Source organism: Coenobita brevimanus, chromosome 100 (assembly GCF_032717465.1).
Source record: "Coenobita brevimanus isolate Jiangsu-jjx chromosome 100, ASM3271746v2, whole genome shotgun sequence".
Taxonomy (NCBI): domain Eukaryota; kingdom Metazoa; phylum Arthropoda; class Malacostraca; order Decapoda; family Coenobitidae; genus Coenobita; species Coenobita brevimanus.
Genome location: NC_137053.1, coordinates 47245006 through 47251122, shown reverse-complemented (window position 1 = coordinate 47251122; position 6117 = coordinate 47245006).

The following is a 6117-nucleotide window of genomic DNA, read 5'->3' as shown; positions in this document are numbered from 1 at the left end:
GGAGTTACAAGGAAAAGTTAGGATCTTAATGACTATACATTCCATACCGAGGAGATACTTCTTGTTTGCCTGGGAAAGCATATCCAATTCACATTTATTCTAGTGTAAGATCCTGCCGATGAATCCCTTAAACTTCTATTTTTGTAGTGTTAACAACGCTCATGTTGTGTCACTTCCATACGGAGCAGATCTTGCACGTGAAAAAGTTTTCACGTAATTCTGCTGGTAAATTTTCTCGTTTACAGCTTTCAACCACTGTTGTGTGCCGAGTCCGTGTTAAGAGTATGCAACTTTGTATGGAATGATTGTGAAACCCATTCAGATTTTAAACACTTTAATGAGTTGACCTCGTAGTCTACGAGTTTCTACTAAGAAAGTCCCACAGCCCTCAAGCGAACCTGATACCTTAGTCTCCTGAACTCTTACTACTCGACGTATGTCTTTTTAAAGCGACCAAAATTCCACAGCAACTCAGGAAGTGGCAGTATTAAGGAGATATAGACTGTGAGAGCAATCTCTTTATTCCTAGGGAGAGAGAGAGAGAGAGAGAGAGAGAGAGAGAGACTTGGAATGGTAAGAACAATCAGGAGAAATACTGATTAAAAAAGTGAATGAGAGGAGAAACAGAAGCAGAGAAGAGGAAAACACGCAGGTGAAAAAATGGAACAATGTTATAGAAGTCACACACACACACACACACACACACACACACACACACACACACACACACACACACACACACACACACACACACACACACACACACACACACACACTCACAAAGGCACACTTTCTGAATATTTGTCGACCTATCTGTCTGTGCCTGTCGGTGTACTGGCCCTCCCCCGCCCCGCTCTCTCTCTCTCTCTCTCTCTCTCTCTCTCTCTCTCTCTCTGGATCCTTTGTCTCATCCCCAGTTTCCTTTTCCCTCCTTTCTCTTTCTTTATAGTATCTGCTCAGTCCTTACCTTCCTCCCTCTCTCTTTCCTTTCCTTCGTCTGTCTACCCCTCTGTCACTCCCTCCTTACCTCACTCTTCTTTCTCCCTTCTTGTCACAACTTTGTCTTACTTTTTTCATCAATCACATGTGTTACCTTTTTTCTCCATTACTCTCTCCGTGTTTCTTTTCTTGTACTAAATCCATTTTCTTCACTGCTTTCTTTCCCCAGTAATAACTGCATGCTCCTTTTTCTCTCTCCTCTCTCCGTCTCTTCCTGTCATCCGAAATCTCTTCTTTCATTCCGCTCTTCCCACTGTCCTTCCCTCCCTTCCTCCCTCCCTCTACCTCCCCTTGTCTCCCCTTCTTAAAATCCCCCTCCTCTTTCTTGCCCTAAAAATAAAACTATTTTCTTCCCATCCTTCATCTCTACTTTCTCTCTGCAAATTTCTCTAATTTCTCTGTTCCTCTCCCTCCCTTTTTGCTTGAATGTTATTCGTTCTACTCAGCCTCAATGCTTTCGTCTTATCCTGCTTAGTTCTTTCTCTGCATCCTTTGCTAGAATAACACACTTTCTTCCTCCTCCCTGTTACCTTGCCTCTTTTTCTAATTTTTCTCATTTTCGTTCTCTGTATTCCGTTCCGTAGCTGTCTTTCCCACTTTCTCCTTTTGTTATCCCTATTTCTATATTTGCTCCATTCCCATTTTCTCTCAGCTGTCTCCCCTTTTGTCTCTACTTCCCTGTCTCCCGGCCTTTCGATTCACACCTCCCTTTTCTCTTTCCCCTTCACACTGCCTGTATCTCATTTCATCTCTCACTGTCTCTTCTTCTCACTCTCTGTCTCTTTTCTTAACTCTCGTTGTTCTCTCCTTGCCTCTCCCTTTTTATTTTCTCCGTAACTGTCCTCTCATTTCTCATTTTTACACTCGCTCTCCCTCTCCGCTTGTCGCTCCTTGTCTTTTAACTCTCTCTCTCTCTCTCTCTCTCTCTCTTTCACACACACACACACAGTGTAGTAAACTTTTCCTAACTTGGTTTATGCTATATACTGTACTATTACTTTATTAGCTGTTCGGACTACACGTAATCAGAGAGGTGCTTGAAGTACAGAAACCCCTAGCTGGCTGTGAGCGAGAGTATGGAGGGTACCGCGTGGGGTTATGGGGTCGGAGAGAAAAGTGGGAGGGTTGGGTGGGAGTGTGGGGCTATGAGGAAGGGAGGAGGAGGGGATATCTCTCCATCGAGCAGTGCTACAAACACCTTAGTCTACGGAAAAGGAAAGGAACTTATTCCGACGTCTGTACCTATGAGCTTCGCGACTATGAGCCGATAGTCGCAGGGCGGTACGCCTAGCACCCTTCCAGCACAATCCCCCGCACAAGAACTCTGGGAGCCAATGGGTTAAACACACACACACACACACACACACACAAATATATATATATATATATATATATATATATATATATATATATATATGCAAACTAACCACAAGAGAAATGAAAGGAGCGACAGTGAGTACTTTCGTATATTACATCTTCAGACAGAGTGAGACAGAAACGTAAAGGGTAGAGGTCTTTTATGCACACCCGCAGCAGGTAGTGGCACACAGAATAATGGATGACCCGAATTTTTACCTGCGGCTTAACTTAGGGTCACCTGCAGCGGGGAGTGGAACACAACAAAGGATGGCCTGAATCTAAAAATACACGTGACAAAGGAGGAGGGAGTAGGAGGGGAGGAAAGGGGAGTGAGAGGGAGGGGGAAGGGGAGAGGGGGGAGGGAGGAGGGGATAAATACTGCTGCTTAACTTAAGACCTAGAGGATTAATGCTTGGTGTGTGCCACACAGGTGTGACTACACCACCAGGAGATGACAGGGAACAATCACGTGTTAGTCTGGGGGATACTGCTTTAAAATTAATTCAGTTAACAATTTATCACACTTAAAATGACCATAGCTCATGTTTACATTCTTTTCATATTTGCCAGAACTTAGACAAGATTCTATTACATTTCTTTCATGTAAGCTTTATGATCTTGCAAGAATCTTGGAGCCTGTCCAGTCAATATGGTGATCACTGGATGCTTTGTGCTGAAATAAACCACTGCTCTGTTGGGCTGTTCTTACACTGTATTTATGTTGTGAGATTCTAGTTTCCAAATCTTTTCCAGATTGTCCTATGTAAAATTTGTTACAGCTTTTACACAGGATTTTGTAAACAACGCCTGAATTACTGAAAGGGCTATTTTTGATGAAGGTTTTTTTGATGGTGTTCTCATCTTTGAATACTACTTGTACATTGAGTTTCCTCAGTATGTGAACAACATCTAAGAAAATTTTCATGGAACGGGAGGACAAGGGTTCTTTGAATGTTCTGGCGATCTGGCTTATTAGTTTTCCCTTCAAGGAATCGTTTCTTGGCTGTATTGTGGCACTGAGGTAGTATGCTTTGTGGATATTTTAGCTTCTTTCCAATACTCTGAATCATTTTTAGTTCATCATCTAAAAATTCTGGGTCTGAAATTCTATATGCTCTTAGGTACATGGATATGAACACAGATCTTTTTACATTAATTAATATGATGGTTTGAATAGTAATGAACATATGACATAATATTTGTAGGTTTTCTGTATACCTTAGTCTTCAGAACATTTTGGTCCCTGGTGACTTTTACATCCAAAAATGGCAATTCATTATCCATTTCCATCTCATGAGTAAATTTAATAGATGGAACTAACGAATTTAATTGCAGGAGAAATTCATCAACGGGAAGACTGTTAGGCCAGAAGCACAGGATATCATCAACGTATCGGAGCCAAACTATGTTTTTCTTCTTTATGGAGGTCAGTAAATGTTTCTCAAAGTACTCCATGGAAATATTTGCCAGAACTGGGGAGAGGGGATTACCCATGGCCATACCAAATTTTTGTGTGTAAAATTTACCTTCAAAGGTAAAAGAAGAGTTCACAATGCACAATTTAATTAGCTTGATAATGTTTTCAGAGGGAATACCATCAGTGTTACTACCCAGAATGCTTGGCAGGAAAGTTAAAACATCATCAACAGGGACATTTGTGAATAATGATTTAACATCAAAGCTGACTAATTTGTAGGGGTACTTGACATTTAGAGATTTTAACTTTCTTACCAAATGCTCATTGTTTTGTACAAATGAATCAGAGATAGTGCCTACAACATGGGACAACAGTGTTACAAGCCACTTGGAGAGCTTGTATGTCGTAGAGCCTACAGAGCTTACAATTGGCCTGATGGGGTTGTTTGGTTTGTGAGTTTTAATCAAGCCATACATATATGGTGCAGATGGATTATGCACAGAGAACTGTTTGATCAAGTCATCCCTTCCTCTTAGCAAAGTCTTGATTTCTTTATGGAATTTTCTACTTTGTTTTTCAGTTGGATCACTTTTTAGTTCACTGTAGGTGTTGGTGTCACGGAACAGTTCACTAACTAGAAGGAAAAAGTGACTACAAGGAAAAAGTGAGTGAACTGTTCCGTGACACCAACACCTACAGTGAACTAAAAAGTGATCCAACTGAAAAACAAAGTAGAAAATTCCATAAAGAAATCAAGACTTTGCTAAGAGGAAGGGATGACTTGATCAAACAGTTCTCTGTGCATAATCCATCTGCACCATATATGTATGGCTTGATTAAAACTCACAAACCAAACAACCCCATCAGGCCAATTGTAAGCTCTGTAGGCTCTACGACATACAAGCTCTCCAAGTGGCTTGTAACACTGTTGTCCCATGTTGTAGGCACTATCTCTGATTCATTTGTACAAAACAATGAGCATTTGGTAAGAAAGTTAAAATCTCTAAATGTCAAGTACCCCTACAAATTAGTCAGCTTTGATGTTAAATCATTATTCACAAATGTCCCTGTTGATGATGTTTTAACTTTCCTGCCAAGCATTCTGGGTAGTAACACTGATGGTATTCCCTCTGAAAACATTATCAAGCTAATTAAATTGTGCATTGTGAACTCTTCTTTTACCTTTGAAGGTAAATTTTACACACAAAAATTTGGTATGGCCATGGGTAATCCCCTCTCCCCAGTTCTGGCAAATATTTCCATGGAGTACTTTGAGAAACATTTACTGACCTCCATAAAGGAGAAAAACATAGTTTGGCTCCGATACGTTGATGATATCCTGTGCTTCTGGCCTAACAGTCTTCCCGTTGATGAATTTCTCCTGCAATTAAATTCGTTAGTTCCATCGATTAAATTTCCTCATGAGCTGGAAATGGATAATGAATTGCCATTTTTGGGTGTAAAGGTCATCAGGGACCAAAATGGTTTGAAGACTAAAGTATACAGAAAACCTACAAATATTATGTCATATGTTCATTACTATTCAAACCATCATATTAATTAATGTAAAAAGATCTGTGTTCATATCCATGTACCTAAGAGCATATAGAATTTCAGACCCAGAATTTTTAGATGATGAACTAAAAATGATTCAGAGTATTGGAAAGAAGCTAAAATATCCACAAAGCATACTACCTCAGTGCCACAATACAGCCAAGAAACGATTCCTTGAAGGGAAAACTAATAAGCCAGATCGCCAGAACATTCAAAGAACCCTTGTCCTCCCCTTCCATAAAAATTTTCTTGATGTTATTCACATACTGAGGAAACTCAATGTACAAGTAGTATTCAAATATGAGAACACCATCAAAAAAACCTTCATCAAAAATAGCCCTTTCAGTAATTCAGGCGTTGTTTACAAAATCCTGTGTAAAAGCTGTAACAAATTTTACACAGGACAATCTGGAAAAGATTTGGAAACTAGAATCTCACAACATAAATACAGTGTAAGAACAGCCCAACAGAGCAGTGGTTTATTTCAGCACAAAGCATCCAGTGATCACCATATTGACTGGACAGGCTCCAAGATTCTAGCAAGATCATAAAGCTTAGATGAAAGAAATGTAATAGAATCTTGTCTAATTTCTGGCATATATGAAAAGAATGTAAACATGAGCTATGGTCATTTTAAGCGTGATAAATTGTTAACTGAATTAATTTTAAAGCAGTATCCCCCAGACTAACACGTGATTGTTCCCTGTCATCTCCTGGTGGTGTAGTCACACCTGTGTGGGACACACCAAGCATTAATCCTCTAGGTCTTAAGTTAAGCAGCAGTATTT